The sequence below is a fragment of the Capra hircus genome, chromosome 16 (genome assembly GCF_001704415.2).
Source record: "Capra hircus breed San Clemente chromosome 16, ASM170441v1, whole genome shotgun sequence".
Taxonomy (NCBI): domain Eukaryota; kingdom Metazoa; phylum Chordata; class Mammalia; order Artiodactyla; family Bovidae; genus Capra; species Capra hircus.
In genome coordinates this window covers 42,125,077-42,141,811 of record NC_030823.1, presented here as the reverse complement: position 1 = coordinate 42,141,811, position 16,735 = coordinate 42,125,077, and the positions used below count along the sequence as shown (strand labels likewise).

Below are 16,735 nucleotides of genomic sequence, written 5' to 3'. Positions count from 1 at the left end.
TCCCTGTTCACTGCTCACTGTTGCATCGTTACTTTCTGCAGACCGTGTTTGTACACGGACCCGAATCTCCTCCACTCATGGCACGGCCCTGGTTGCATCCGGGTGTCTGTGCATCTGGTCTCACCTCCACTTTAGAAGCTCCCTGAGGACGGCCACAGGGTGGGGGTGAGGTCTGCGTGGCTCCCAGGCAGCCCTATTCTCACAGACATATTAAAATGGACCCGCATCTCCCAGTGAACAGAATTCTCATCTAACTCCTTAGAGGGGGATGATCCTTTTTTTTTTTTCCCAGGTCTCCAGTATTTTTGTGGACCCCTGAAAACCCTGAAGACCATAGACTCTGTGCTGCAGGACCTGGTGGATGAAACACTGCTGCCGGTCACACCTGGAGCTCCATGCACGATGCAGTGAATGAACAGATTTCAGATCCACTTGGGAACCATGTGGGAAGAAAGCCCCCAACCTCAGAATACCCTCACCTCAGAGGGTCCAAGACATCAAGGAACTGAAGGAACCTGTGTGCATAGATTATTTAACATTGCTATGACTGGATTGGTAAAAAGGCATCTGTTGAAAGCTTCTGATTTTAAAAAAATGTTTCTCCTGCGAAGTTGGCCTGATTGGTAGAAAAGTGCCCAGCTCACACTGTCTCTTCAGGTCCTTTTTACTGCTAAGCAAGGCTACCTGGCAGGTGTGCTCTGACAGCCTCTGCAGTTTAGCCAGCACAACGCAAACAGGAAGGGATCTCAGAGCTGCGGACGCTTCCGCGGCTGCACTGGGACACTCCGATCCTGGGCAAAGTTCTCAGGCTCTGACTGAGGGACGTGCAGGTGGTGGCTTTATCCCTGCACAGTAGGGGGACAAGGACAGGAGGAAAGAGAGGCATCTTCTGACCTAATTTAGAAAGAGGTCCTTTCTTCCTTCCCAGGGAACAGCTGGAGCCCTGGAACCTGGGCAGGCCAGAGCCTGAGACATGAAGTCAGGAACCAGCGCGCCTACCGAATCCGGCTCCAGGTGTTCCTGATTCAGTCTGACCTTTGGCCTCTCGCAGGTCCCAGAGGGCGGGTAATGCAGACTGCAGAGCCCTTGTCTATTTATGAATGGGTGCCAGGGCAGGAACCCTCAGTTCACAAATGGGTGCACGCCCCCCTCCCATACTCCTGGGAAGGACCTCTCAGGCTGGATGACCTTCACTGTGGGCTGGGAACCTGGCAGTGTCAAAAGCCCACCTGTGCAGGTTGGTGGTGGAAGACAACTGACCTGTGGCTGACATCTGAGATGCTCCCAGGATGCTGACAATCTGCTACCCATCCCCTAGGGAAAAGTCAATTTGCATTGCTGGTCAGTCTTCTTAGAGGTGGGGCTGAAGTCAACTTGGGGCTGGAAGGACCAGCTCCAAGACTAATAATCTCAGGGCAGGAGCCTGGCCAGGTTTCACAGACCTTGGGTCACCTCCAGAGAAAGAAGCCAGCGTGAAAATTTCAACCCAGAAGCTCCATCAACTCTGCTGCCCACAGCTATGCCAACTCTCGAAGGGTCACCATTTAAAACATTAAATAAATTGGGAAACTGAACATTGTTGCTTTCTTGTTTGTTCTTCTTAAGAAGGGGTAAAACTGACACAGTGCTGTTTATCAGGACACCAGTAAATTCCCTTCATTCAGCCACATGGACTAGTTCACACAACCTCCTGCTGAAAGCAACGAGCCCTGTTCTCAGGGGCAAGCCCAGGCAAGGTGGCCCAATTTTTCCAGTGCCTGCCAGCAGGCTGGCTGCTTCTGCCTTTGCCCCTACTCTCCCACCATCCCTTCCCTCCACTGAAGTCTCTGATAATTGGTTCAAATAAATAGGCTTCCCAGGCCAGGCTCACTGCATCCCCTAGGAAGGGGGCCAGGAAGGCCTCCAGCTTCCTGTTGTGAGAATTAGGTCATTAAACCAATTGGGCTGCTTGCAGGGCGAGGACTCAAGTCCCCCTGTCACGGCCTCCAGAGTCAGCCCCCTCCTTACTGTCCAGCTCTGGAAATGCGGGTCCTCGAGACCCAGCTGAGAGGCCCCAGGCCCAGCCTCCTGGGTGAAACTTCTTACAGACTCTTAGAATAGGAAGTTTTAGGATTACTGCCTCTTCTTTCCTATAGGCTTTCAGCATACAGGTATGTGCTAATTTGCATTAAAATAAAGCTATGTTTGTCTACCTGGAAAACATATCCACACTACTGCAATACGTTGCAAGCCTTCATCACACCCTCATGTCACAGAAGTACACTATTTGTTTGGATAACTGCTTCTGCTCCATTTCACAGTCCGTGACCTTCCCTCTCCTTTCCCTCCAGCCACTTCAGAACAAAAAATAATCTGAGGAAAGAGGAAACCTCCCCCTAAGGGGTTGCTGAAGACTCAGTTTCCTTCCTCCCTAAATGTTTAACAAGCTGCTGATCAAAATAAAAAATATTTTAAACAGACGCAACTTCCAGAATCCACATGCGTTTATCCCATTAAGTCACTGGGGAAGCAGCATGAAGATGAGGACTTCTGATGTGTAGCAAGACTTGTCCAGTCTGGAGGCAGGGAGGCTGGAGGCTGGAGAGGAGAGGGAGACCAATGGGGAAAACACAGCGCCACAAACAGCAGGAATCCACCCACAGTAACCTGCTCAGGGCCAAGGGCACTGCAGAAAAGCTCAGAAGAGTGGACAGAAGTGGGAGGGAGGCTTTAGGTGTCTGTGTGAAAGCTAGGAACTATCCCTATTCCCAGTGGGGTGGACACAAACACCAAGACCAGCGGAGGGGAGGAAATCTTTTCCCTTCTTCCCTCCTACAGCTTTTGGCTGGCCTAATAATTAAATTGACATAAGACATTAAAGGGGTTTCCCTGATGGCTCAGCAGCAAAGAATCTGAAAAAAAAAAAAAAAGAATCTGCTGCAATGCAGGAGATGGAGGAGATTTGAGTTCGATCCCTGGATCAGGAAGATCCCCTGGAGAAGGGCATGGCAACCCACTTCAGTATTCTTGCCTGGAAAATTCCATGGACAAAGGGGCCTGGCTACAGTCCATGGGGTTGCAAAGAGTGGGACATGACAGAGCACACACAGGCAGGAAGGCAAGGCATCGAGGGAAATAAATTTAATTTCTTATGTACGAGAGCCTCAACGAGATAAGGCTTGAAGAAGTGATCAGAGCAGGCACGTTTTGTATCTTATAGACAAAGGAATGATAAGTTTGTGAAGAATTGACAAGATCAAGAGGTTTGGGCTTGGAGCAGTAAACAAGTGAGAAAATTAACAACAGCCTTCTCAGCCTGGAACTCCCTGTCTCTGGTGATGAGGACACCTTCCACCCCCTGTATGGGGAAGGTACGTTTCACGTGAGAGATTTATTTCCTGCTTTCAGGGGAATAAAGAAGGGTCAGACTGTCTTTCTTGAACCGACTATTTCTCAAGCAACTTTAACTCCAAATAATCAATACGCCAAAGTGGTATATGTAGGGCTGGCTTATTCTGCTCCCCTGCACTTGGCACGCCCAGACAATCCATTTCAGAAGCCAAGTCCCCATCAGCTATTTGTAAAGACATCCTTCATTTCCTGAAGACATGAAACCATTAGTCACCAAGTGGAGGAGAAGTGGAAGAAGCTCCTAGCAAAACTAGCCTGTGAGTGTTTCCCCAGGCAAAAAGATTCCTGGTTTTACAGGCCAGCTACTCACCCAAGACTGTCACAATTCATGAAACGAAACCCGGGAGCCTTTCACAAGCCCATGCCCACAGAACGCAAGCAGAATCTGACCTCTTGCAAAAACTCTCAACTGAGAGGAAAAAGCTTCTCTGGAGGTTAGGGGGAGAGAGAGGTTCATTATACTACAAGTTAGTTTGATGGTATTCCTGATGATTAAGACTTCAAGTCTCAGAAAACTAAAGTTCCTCACAGGTTTACTTGGAGCATATGACATAATGTTAAAAACAGAACAAAAACTACAGGCACCAATGCACACCTGTTCTGCTTCTAGAAAAGTCATGTGAGTCTGCCAGAAAGATAGTCATAAGATTTCCAAGTTCAAAAATGAGTAACTCACCCCCAAAAAGAAGTTCCTACAAGAAATGGAAATCAAGGACTGTGCACGCCATAAAAGAGGGGGAAGGGGACTTCCCTGTGGTCCAGTGGCTAAGACTCCACACTCCCAATGCAGGCGGCCTGGGTTTGATCCCTGGTCAGGGAACTAGATCCCACATACTGCAACTAAGAGTTCACATGCCACAGATAAAGACCCCACATGCCCCAAGGAAGATCCACAACCCCAAGTGCTACCACTGAGACCTGGTGTGGCCAAATAAATTAAATAAATAAAGTTAAACAATAAAGCAAGCAAGTTGCAGATATCAGATACCCAGCTAGACATCTCACCACTCACCTCCTAAGGTCATGCTCTGACACTGTTCCAATACCATTTCTCCCACCCAAGCAATTTACTACCGACCCAGTGGTGTTCTCTGATGCATGGCCCACATCCACCTCTCCCAACCACACCCCTCACTTTGGCCTGGACCGGTTTTTAATCTAGAATCCAATCAAAGATCTCACCTTCCCTTGGTTCCCACGCTCATTCCTCTCCCTGAGCCTAGAATGTTCACCAGCTTTTCTTTGTCTATCATCATGTTAACAATTTTTAAAAATCAAGGACCACTGACTCTTTGTCCAGCTTTCCTTAGAACTGGAGTAAGGGTAGACATTTTGGCGAGAAACAATGGTAGCTGATGTTGCCCATGTCCCACTGGAGGCACACAATGGCAGCCTGCCCCGTGTCTTGTGATGCCGAATTTGTGGATCACTCTGTTACAGAGCAAAGTTTTAAATGTACAAAAGAGAAAGTAAGTAGATTAAAAGAAAACAGTAGAAGGAAATAACACAAAATGAAACCTAGAAGTTATAAGATTAAAGACTTTAAAATCTAATTACATGAAAATCAAAACTCTCTGCATAGAAAAAACAATATAATCAAAAGGACAATGACAGACTGTATTTACACAGTCATAGGACTCACTGATGTAATATACAAAGAATGTCTACAGATCAATAAGAAAAAGACTGCCACCACGAGAAATAATGGGCAAACAACATAATAGATTGCTCTTAAAGATCGGAAATGATACTCTATTTCCTCATCAAGAAATTAAATTTAAATTATAATGATATACCACTTCTTTCCTATCAGATTAGCAGCAAGGCATGGGAAAAAGAGCTATTTCTGCACAATTTTGGTGGGCATATAAGATGTTACCATGGAGGCCAACTTGGCAATACTAAAAATTTAAACAGATGTACCCTTTGCTCTGGGGCTTCCCAGGTGGCTCAGTGGTAAGAATCTGCCTGCCAATGCAGGAGACACGGCTTCCATCCCTGAGTTGGGAAGATCCTCTGGAGAAAGGAATGACTACCATTCCAGTATTCTGCATGGACAACCCCATGGACAGAGGAGTCTGGTGGTCTACAGTCCATGGGGTCCCCAAAGAGTCGGACACAACTGAGCACCTAAACAACAACACAACCCTCTGCGCTAACAGACTGTAGGAATTTATCCTATAGATACACTTATACAAAAGCACAAAGATATATGTAGAAGAGTATCTCTTTTTAATAGCAATAAAAGATAGGGAGTTTTGTAGTGCTCCAGGGGTTAAGATTATGCAGGTTCACTGCTGCAGCCCATTGTATCTGCGAACTGAGATCCTGTAAGCCACATGGTACAGCCAAAATGAATAAATAACAACAGAAAATTTAAATACTCAGCATCAGGGGACACTGAAAAAATTTAAAGTATAAGCAATCCAAAGAATGACAGGGAACCATTAAAATGAGTCAGACAGTTGTAAATGACCTCAGACAGAAACTTAACTTCTCTGTGCCTCAGTTTACTCACCTGCAAACTGTGGAGAATAACAGTATTTAGTTCATAAAGTTGTTGTGAAAAATAAATGTGTCAACATAAGTAAAGCGCTTTTAACGATACCCAGCACACAGGAAGTGAAGAGGTATTAGCCAGACGACAGCAATGGTGATGACAGTGGAATGGAATGCCGGGTTCCAATATTTAGTGTGAAATGAAAAGATAAGGTGAGTATTACAGTGTGTGGGGGAAAGCAGCGGAAATCAGGCGTGTGTGCAGCCAGTGTGGACCTTCCGCACTTGTACGCGTAGGAGTCTCTCGTTAAGATGAACAAGACAGCCACTAACAGACATCTTTTTCAAGGCATCTCTCTCCCCAATTAGCCTTTTGAGTTCTGTACTATGTATATATTACCTACTCAAAAAAAAAAAAAAAGTGTTCTTTTTAAGGAGGTGAAACGGGGTCAGAAGAGGAGAATAAACAAATATCTCCCTCCAGGCGGCCCCGTGCCATGGCTGATGTTGAGCATTTACGCTCTGCCACCACCACCGCTCACAGGCTGTGAGACCCCTTTCTCTTCCTTGGAGACAGGAAGCCAGGGTGGACAGCCAGCACTCAGAGCAGAGGTTAAATGATGGGCATGTACCATTTCTCAGGTGGCGGTGGGCAGCTTCCCCCAGGGAGGGAGGAAGGACTCTGCTTCACCATGTCCCACTGTAATCTTCAGGGAAGTAGAGCCGGGGCCCTGGAGAAACCCCACCACCACCTCAAGCCAGCTTACTAGCCTGTAGGTCCTACTCTGTTCCCCCTACAAATTACCAGCACCCCATCTTCCGGCCACTTCAGTGATTGGCCATAGCGCACATGCTGAGGAACGGTGCTCCCACAGGTCTGAAATCATAGCCTAGTGGGCCTGAGCGTGGTGATTTCTCTATAACCTTCTGTTCCTTCCTTAGTAAGACTGGATCAGTGGCTCACCTCGTCTTTAAAATCTCTGGATCACGTTGACAGCACCTATGGTTCTGTGTATTTAAATCATATTCTTCCATCCCCCACTCCCTCCTGCAGGAGAAACACAAAATTTTAAATGGAAAATCATTCAAATATCCTCTCCCTGGAGAGAATGGAAGAAACCTAGAGGGTCCAAAACCTGTTTTAGTTCACATTCCTGTGCAGAACAACATTCTGCAAGGACAAGGGTCAGGATGGATCTGTCAGAAGCCAGGGCTGCCTGGGGCAGGGGGCTGGGAGGCCTTGGTCTGGGCAGGGAGGTCAAGGCTAACCCATCTCCTTGGAAACTGAGCCCCTGGTTCGCCCGGGTGATTTAGCAGGAAGAACAAGGGTGGGGCCCACACTGTGAAAGGTATCTGAATCCAAAAGGGACCCAACCCCTGAAGGAAGCACCCCCTGCCCCCACCATGGCCCCCAACCAGCTTGCAGAAGCCAGAACTGAAGAACACGAAGGCGGTAACTTCATCTGTTTGGGAGTTGTTATTCAGTTCAGGGACACGAACCACAGGATTCCAGCAGCAGGAAACATGTGGGCTGGATACTCAGGAGATGCTCAGGCCTGAAAAAGCCTTAATTGGAACTGGTTTCCCAAAGCCTCCCACCCAGCCCTCCACGTGGGAGGGGAGATGGAAGTGGGTCACATTCTCCCAGCTGAACTGGCGTCACCGTGGGCTCCGACCACATGTGAACAAGTCCGGGGGCACAGAGTGGCCTGGTCTCCTCGCCAGGCCGGCCATTTCCTCCTGCTCAGATGCTGGATGGCTCTGGGGCCCTCTGGACCAAAGGGGCAGCTGGTTGGCACCAGAAGGGCAGTGACACCGAGGGGGCTGGGGGAACGAACATCACCCAGGAGCGTAGCCCCATCCTGGCGCCTTCCTCGCTCTCTGAATGTGGGCAGGTGCCTCTGCCAGCCTTGAGTCCTCTCTATTCCAGCTCCCACCCAAGGGTGAGTGGAAGAACACTGGGTGCTTTTCTAGGACCTGTTGGGCCTCCCTTGACTGGGCTCTTCGGAGGGAACACGAGGCCTGGAGCTGGGCAGACTTGGGGAAGAACGACCCTCCTCTACCCTACTCTACATATACTGACCCCTAGTGGGGCTCACAGACACAGGTGTCCCTGGCTTCATGCCCAGTGTGCTGATGCAGCCAGCCCCACAGCCTGCCTGCTGCCATAAGCCTGCATTCCAAAGTTGGCAGAGAGAGGCCTGGAAGGCAGGGAAAAATTCTGGAGAGCCAAGGTCTGATGGACTTTTCACAAGAACAGGCACTGAGAACTTCCCTGGTTGGCCAGTGGTTGAGACTCTGCCTTGCAATGTAGAGGAAGCAGGTTCAACCCCTGGTTGGGGAACGAAGATCCCATATGCCTTGGAGCAACTAAGCCTGCACGCAACAGTGAAGACCCAGTGCAGCAAACAAGAAAAGAAAAGAAAGGCACCAGATTGATGGTATCACTCCAAAACAAAAACTCTGGAAAGAGCGGATCACCATGATCACTCCTCCTGACTTGAACCCAAGTGACAAAGCTTTAAGGCTTTAAGAGGAAACATAGTTCTTACTAACCATGACTGCCAAGGTGCTGATTGTTTCTGCAGATGCCCACATGAGTGCAGCTTTCGTCAAGTGCAACACACAAGGGCTCTAATCTCCTAGCTCTTCCCATGCTCTTCTGGGAAGCCAAGCAAAACTTCCACCTTAACATCCACCCAGGGCAGGTGCCCTTGGGGCTGATGGGGATATCTGGAAATTATATCCTGACTGGCCCCCACCACTACCCCTGAGAGTTCAAGATACTCTCACCAACATGTTCCTGCTTTATTCACATGGCTCCAACTAGATAATAAACCTCTTGGCCCTAGACTAGAAGCTCTGTATGATAAGAACTATTTTTACCCTGTTCTCCGCAGTACTCCCAGTGCCTGCCATGGGGCCCGGATAGTAATAAAAGTTCAGTAAATATTTATTAATTGAAAAAGGAGCCATTAGAAGGAAGGAGGAAAAGAAGGACCAGTGGAAGACAGTCATCACGTCTTGCTATCTCGCTGCTCTTGGTTGACATTACAAAGACATCACAGCAGGGATCAGAAACCAAGCCCTATAAACCCCTTCTCTGCTCTGCCATCAGCAGTCTTCCATCCTGTTATGAGTCACAGTCTACATACCTGCTTACAGAAGCATCTACGGTACAACATGGACATGAGAAATGGAGAAACACAGACCTCCCTGGTGGCCCAGGCGTTAAGAATCTGCCTACAGAAGACACAGGTCCGATCCCTGGCCTGGGAATATCCTACTTGCCTTGGAGCAACTAAGCCTGTGTACCACAACTACTGAGCCTGCGCTCCGGAGCCTATGAGCCGCAACTACCGAGCCTGCTCATCCTAGAGCCGTATGAGAAACCACCACAATGAAAAGCTCGTGTACCACAGTGAAGAACAGCCCCCGGCTGCCACAACTAGAGAAAGCCCAAGCAGCAGCACAGACAAAAATAAATAAGTAAATAAATGTTTTTTTAAATAAGAAAGTAAGGAATGGAGAAACATTCATGACCTTCAGCCCTTAAGAAACTTCAGAAGGAGGAAAACGATGTTTGGTCCAGCGACACGCACCATGGAAGGACATCTTTCCCTCCAGGGACTGTTGTCTTCCTCCTGAAAAGGCTCTGTGGAGGATCAGGGCATAATCAGTCTATAACAACCTAGTATAACAGCAGTCGGGGCTCCATGCCCTTTCATAAAAGAAGTTCAAAAGCACTTTGGCTCAAACATCATAATGGCCCTGGGAGCTATGAAGGCACAAGTATCATTATCTCCATTTACGATGGAGGAAAGTAAGGCAAACGGAGGTTAATTAGCTTGCCCAAGGTCAGATGAAATGGGGGAAAAAGGCGTAGGATTCAAACTCTGCAGCAGCCTCCAGTGTGCTAACTCTGGCCTCCCCACAATGTCACCCACGCTGGGCTTAAGATGTTTTTTCTTCTCTGTTGTTTCTGCTGAAACACAGCATCTGATAGGAAGCGCAGAGCTCGCACATGAGAGTGCCATCAACTGGGCTTGAGTCTTGACTCTGTTTTCTGACCACAACTACTGAACCTGCGCTCTGGAGCCTATGAGCCGCAACTACCGAGCCTACTCATCCTGGAGCCGTATGTCCTGTTGTTGCTGTCCTGAGCTCAGTAACAAGAGAAACCACCACAATGAAAAGTGTGACCTCAGTCAACTTACCTAACCTTTCCAGGCCTCAGCTTCTGAATGTGTGTTAAGTCATTTCAGTCATGTCCAACTCTGTGCAACCCCACAGATGGCAGCCCACCAGGCTCCCCCGTCCCTGGGATTCTCCAGGCAAGAACACTGGAGTAGGTTGCCATTTCCTTCTCCAATGCATGAAAGTGAAAAGTGAAAGTGAAGTCGCTCAGTGTCCAACTCTTTGCTACCCCATGGACTGCAGCCTACCAGGCTCCTCCGTCCATGGGATTTTCCAGGCAAGAGTACTGGAGTGGGGTGCCATTGCCTTCTGAATGTGTAAAACAGTAATAATGCTACTTATCTCAGAAATTAACAGTGAGGACTAAATGAGAAAATATATGTAAAATGTCATTATCATTCATTTTCTCATTTTCTAAATGAGTACATATCACTCTCATAACAATAATTTTTAAAAAACAGTTACATGAGAAAAAGGTGGCACCCACTCCAAGTTCAGTTTCTACAAGGCCACAGATAACATGTGACTGACAAGCAAGTCTCAGTCTGCCAGTGAAATATACCAGGTCCCTGACAGGGACCTGCAACACAGAAGTCTTATTTGATTCATTCTGCCTCATGTTGGCCTCTCAAGGTTAGCAGAGCAGATGGTATCTCGGACACTGACAGACAAGTGGATGTCTGAGTAAGGATCCAAAAGGCTGGCCAACTGCCCCCAGTCTACAGAGGCCAACTCTGGATTCCTGGTGAGCTGAAATCCTGGCTTTGAAATACCATTTATGAGTGCTCTGCTGAGCTGCTCAACTCTGCTCAGCCCAGGCTAAAGACAGCTTTCTAGGTACCACTATACTCCTGGATCAAGTGATATACAGGACTGTAGATCAAATAACCAAACGGGAGGTGTTCAGAGATGACAATGTGGCCTGGTGGTACTCAGCAAGAGACTGGAAGAGAAGTGGGGGATGGTGTGGGAGAGGAAAACTGCCCAGTCACTCTTGATACACTTCCAACAAAGACACTGTGACATGGAATTTCCTGGTGGTCCAGTGGTTAGGACTCTGCATTCTCACTGCTGAGGGCCTGGGCTCAATCCCTGGTCAGGGAACTAAGATCCCACAAGCTGAGTGGCACAGCCACCAAAAAAAAAAAAAGACTGTGACAAATAGGTGTGCGTGGGTCCCTGATGCACATAAGAGCAGTAGCAGAACTCCAAGGTTACACCCGAGGCACGACCACCATAAGAATCTTCCTGATGCAGAGAGAAGCAGAAAACATAGGACATGCCACTGTACAGGACAAGACGCTAAGAGCTGGTGATGCTCATTCACTCAACTCAAGAAATGTCTACCCATTACCTACATAGTCAGAAGGAAAAGACAGCTTGAGAGAATCTGCAGGACACACAGACACACACACCTGGACCTTTGTTAACCTAGCTGATGGCTCCCACGTCTCCCAGCTTTCTAGGCCAGAGACGTGAGAAACTTGATGGGAATAGATGCAACACTGCTGACTTCTGAAAGCCTTCCAAAAGCAGGGCAAGGAGAGCATGCTCACTGCTCTTCCTAGTGTTGAGAAGCTCTCCTGGGATGGACCCTCAGGAAAAGTTCCCACGCAGTGACTTCCCGCTGTTCAGAATCGAAGAGTAAAATCCAAATTCCTCACCATGGCCACAGGTCTAACTCCTGCCAGCTCTTTATTCAGCCCACTCCAGCTTCCTTGGGCTTGTTGCTTCTGCTGCCCTCTGCCCATCAGCTGGGTCTCCACTCAAAATTACCTCCTTAGGGACTTGCCTGATGATCCAGTGGCTTACACTCCGTGCTTCCAACGCAGGGCGGCTAGTCACGGAACTAGATCCCACAGGCTGCAACTAAGAGTTTGCATGCCACAACCAAAGATCCTGCATGCTGTGACCAAGATGCGGTGCAGCCAAATAAATAAATAAAAATACATTTAAAAAATACACACCAAAGTTACCTCCTCAGAGCTCACTACAGTTATGACCCAGGCATTCTCCATCTCACTGCTCTCTTTTATTCTCCCTGCATCTCTTTCCACCATCCTGTTTTATTCACATGTGTACTTGTTTACCATCTGTCTCTCCCACTAGAACATGAATTTCATGCATCTTGGTGATCTTGTTCTTGGCTCAGTCCCCACCATCTACAACAGTGCCTGGCACATAGTAGGTGCTCAATAAGCCATTCAATTTAAGAAATGTTTATGGAGTGCCTACAAACTTTAACAGTAGACCAAAAAAAGACAAAAATCTCTGCCCTAAAAGAGCTTAAATTCTGATAGGAGATATTAAGTAGATAAAAAAAATAATGGTGAAATAACAACTACTGCTTCAACCAAGCCCTTACCAAGGGGCTCAGTGTAGTTCTAAGACTCTAATAGGTAATTTAATCCTATAGGCAATTTAATAGGTAATCTAATAGGTAATTTAATCCTCCCAACAACTCCATGAAGGAAGTATTAATAGTTTATCAATGGGGAAACTGAGGCACAGAGCAGTTAAGTTACTTGCTGAAGGTCATGAAGCTCATGATGGCAGAACCAAGATCCAAACCCAAGTTTAGTCCTGTCTTTGGACTAGTCCTGTGTTTAGACCTCGGGCTCTGATTAAGAGCTCTGCTTCATATTTGCTGGGTGTCGAATAACTAGTTGCTCAGCACCCTTAGCAGCTGTTCCCTGTAGGCAGGGCTGGAGTGAGAGCCGACCCATCAAAGAAGGGCTGCCCTGCTCTGTGAGCGTGGTGACATGGAGACTGCTGGGCTGACCCCCGTGTTAGACTCTGGATGAAAAGGAAAGTGATGAAAGGACATGGACAGGGCTTCCCCGGTGACTCAGTGGTAAAGAATCCATCTGACGATGCAGGAGACACAGGTTCAATCCCTGATCCAGGAAGATCCCACCTGCCGCAGAGCAACAAAGCCTGTGTGCCCCTACTATTGAGGCTGTGCTCTAGACCTGTGCTCTGCAACATGAAAAGCCACCAGAATAGAAGCCCAAGCACCACAGCTAGACAGCAGCCCCACTCACTGCAACTAGAGAAAAAGCCAGAGCAGCAACAAAGACTTAGCACAACCACTAAGTAAATAAACACATTTTTCTTTTTAAATTAAAAACACAAAAAAACATAGATAAGGTCAGCATTCCTGGGCTCTAGTTTCAGGTGCTGTGAAACACCTAGGCAGGTCCACCAGTACTTGATGAGTATACTTTGCGGGTGGGATTTAGATGCTGTGAGAGATGGAAAGCTGAGTCCAATAGAGACCCTGGCCTCAGAAAGCTTAGGGTCATGCACCTGCACATGAAGCTGAAAGAGAGGTAGAAAGTGACATGTGCCATTAGCAAATGTATAGACTGGTATGGGATTTCAAAAGAGTTACTCAGGGGACTAGGTCCAGAGGCTAAAACTCCACGCTTCCCAGGTTCAATCCCTGGTCAGGGAACTAGTTCCCACATGGCGCAACTAAGTGTTCTCACGCCTCAACCAAGAATCTGCATGCTGCAACTAAAGATCCCACCCATGTGCAGCAAAGAAGATCCAAGATCCCGGATGCCACAACGAAGACCTGGCACAGCTAAACAAATAATTTTAAACAATAAATATTAAAAACAACAACAGTTACTCATCTCTGGGGGCTAGTGCCCAACAGTAAGAGGGGCCTGACCTACATAACCCCCACGGTCCTCTAGCTCAGAACCTGTTCTGACAGCACAGGTTTGGTGCGGCATGGAGATCCACGTTTTATTCCGGTTAATGGTTCAAGTTCATGGGCACTGAGCACTTCTCCCACCCACTGCGAGATCAGTCCCAACCTCTTTGGGCAACATCGTATAGCAGTGGGAGGGCAATCATGCTCTCGTTTAGATAATGCAGCCGGATGTGGGAATGAAGTCCAGTGCGTGCTGCCCTCCTCCTCCTTGAAATGGTTTTTAAGCCCACAAACCCTCTTCCCTTCAGGAGGAGGTGATCCATCTGTGGACACCTTGTCAGAACGTGGAGGCCTAGTCACCCTGTTCCCGTCAGGATCTCTAGAGTCTAGCACAGCGTCTGGCTCACAACAGGTGTTGAATAGTTTGCTGAGCTAAACCGGAGGATAGCCAGGTCTAGAAAGTCTCTGCCAGACATCTAAGTCTCAGTCGGTGTTCCCTGAAGTTTCGCTCTCAGTCTCTCCCCAGGGGATCAGACTGGTTTCATCTCTTTACTTATGCTACCACTACCCTGGTTCAAGCCACCATCATCTTTTGCCTAGCAGTTGCAATGGTCAGTCTCCCAACTAGCATCCTTGCCTCTACATGCCAGGTTAGTCCCTGCTAACCTGACAGCAGGGATTGCTCAGACGTGTTCCGCACACCAGAGAGGCAGACATATGGGGTCTAAAAGAGGCTGAGTATCCAGACTTAGGTGTCTTGGTTACCAGGTGCAAGAAAAAGGAAGGTGGTTGGCGTGGGGATGATGGCAATCATCCCTGCTCCTTACAATCCAATCTCCATATGGAGGCCAGCATGATCTTTCAAAACTTAGATTTTATCACCTCTCTGCTTAAATCCTCCAATCATTTCTAACTGCACTTGGGGGAAAAAAAACCAAACTGGTTCTTCCCACCTTCACAGCACTTACCACTTACCACTACTAAACTTACTTTGTCTGCTTATTTATTTACCCCTTTCTCTTGAGAATGTCAGCTACAGGAGGGCAGGGGCTATGTCTCATCCAGTGCCTGGAAAGCCACATAGGAAGCGCTCATAACTGAATGGATGAATCTCCATCCCAGGGAGGCGACTTGTATATATGAGGGCCACTCACTCCACCAGAAAACCATGAATGACACACTGGCACCTTTATTTATAATTCGAAATCCTGCTTTAAACCAGGGGAAACTTGGTCTCTCTGAACACTTTAATGGCCCAAGAGATCAGTATCACTTAGAGTCTAAAGCCAGGAACTAGAGCCCAGTAGTTGCAGCAGGGAGCTAAGAGTCAGAACCTAAGGACTAACTTTGACTTGCCTCCAGGTCCCTTAGCCACACCCCCATGCCTCAATTTACCCAGCAGTCAGCCAGGCACACTTTCCTAAGTTGTGTGAGTGACAGGAGACAAAGTAATTAACAGTACTAGCATACTTGATCCTCGGACAGGAGGTGACGCAAGCCTCACATCGCGTTATTTGTAAAACTCTTGATTTGCAGCCAACACAGGCCTCCTGGGCCTTCCCAGGGGCTAACCTGACAACAGGGACTGTTCAGACACGTTCTGCACACCAGAGAGGCAGACATGTGGGGCCTAAAAGAGGCTGGGTATCCAGACCTAGGTGTCTTGGTTACTAGGTGCACAGGAAGGTGACTGGGGTGGGGATGATGAGGAGAAGGCAAGAAGTGCAGTTTGGGGCTCCCAGTGGTCAATCGTGCAGGTTCACAGATACATGCCAGCCATACAGGCGAGACATGTGCCTACAACCTGCACCTTCCAGGAACACTCACGGGGGACACGACAGTTCAGCCAGGCTAGAGAGAGGAAGAGCGGCCCAGGGGCCAGACCTTGGCAGCATTTAGTTTGGGGAAATACGGGGGGCTCTTTACAGAGGTTCAGTCAGGATGCTAGAGCGGGGTGCAGGTGAGGAAAGAGACAAGAAGGCGCGGGACCTGAGGCTGATAGGCGGCGACAACCACGCCGATGCGGTGGGGTGAGCAAGAGTGGATGGCTCGGACACCTGTGGAGGCGACCTCCGGGGGAGGAGAGGTTGAGGACAGCTCGATGGTGGTCTGCCGCGGGATCGGGGGCGGGGGCGGCGAGCGGCAGGAGGCAGCGGCGGCCAGGCGGGGCAGGAAACCCGGCCCAGACCAGGGCTCCGTGCCGGTGGTACGGGCGGTGGGTCCCAGTCGGGTCGGGGGCGCAGTCCGCGGCCCCTCCCCGGGAGACAAAGGGCTGGCTGCTCCCCGAGCCCCGGAGCGGCGTGGGCCCGGGCACTGCGGGTGCGGGCCGGCCTCGGCGCTTACCTGGGCCGCCCGACCCGGCCAGGCGGGCGGGGGCTGCGGGTCCGAGAGCGGCGCGCGGCGGCCTGTTCCGGGACGCGCACAGCCCGAGCAGCCGCGACGGCAGCAGCGGCAGCGGCAGCAGCGGGAGCAGCGGGAGCGGCCGCCTCAGCCTCCGCCTCCCTCTCCGTGAGTCACCGCGGCGGGGAGGGAAGGAGGCGCCAGGCCGCCAGGGGAGGGACCGGCGGAGAGGGCGGCATCTGGGTCCGCGCGGGCGGCGGAGGCGCGGTCACGGCAACGCCCCGGGGTGGAGGGCGGCAGAGGGCCGGCGTAGGGGCGCGGTCCGACGATGTAATGGGCACGGCCTGGAATTCTCAGTGGCTCTCATTGGTTAAGTGGGCCAGTGGGGCGGAGCTCTCAGCTGAGAGGTGGGCACTGCGAAGCGCTCAGGCAAGCTCACTGGGCCCTTTGGGGTGGGCGGGGCAAGTGGCCCCGGGGCGGAGCCACGAGATGGGCGGGTGGAACCCGGTTGCGGGTAGGGCCTAGAGGCTCTCAGAGCAAAGGGGTGGAGCGGGTCGGGGGTTGGCAAAGGAGGAGGGGCGGGGGCTCCGAGGGGGAGGCAGCCTAAGGGCGGAGCCCGGGCTAAGGATGGAGCCGGCGTTGCGG

The 16,735-nt window shown here is 49.6% G+C and overlaps 1 protein-coding gene across 3 annotated transcripts in view; it reads right to left on the bottom strand.

Annotated features, from left to right (window-relative positions):
* The window catches only part of CTNNBIP1 (catenin beta interacting protein 1), a 46,806-nt gene extending 30,446 nt beyond the window's left edge, over window positions 1–16,360 (bottom strand). For 2 of the 3 annotated variants that reach the window (XM_018060371.1, XM_018060374.1), the window contains exon 1: window positions 16,094–16,360. The gene's annotated coding sequence lies outside the window, so the exon portion shown is untranslated. Of the gene's footprint in view, window positions 1–6,853; window positions 6,939–16,093 lie in introns of those variants that run through there. The other variant, XM_018060373.1, reaches the window with a different exon arrangement.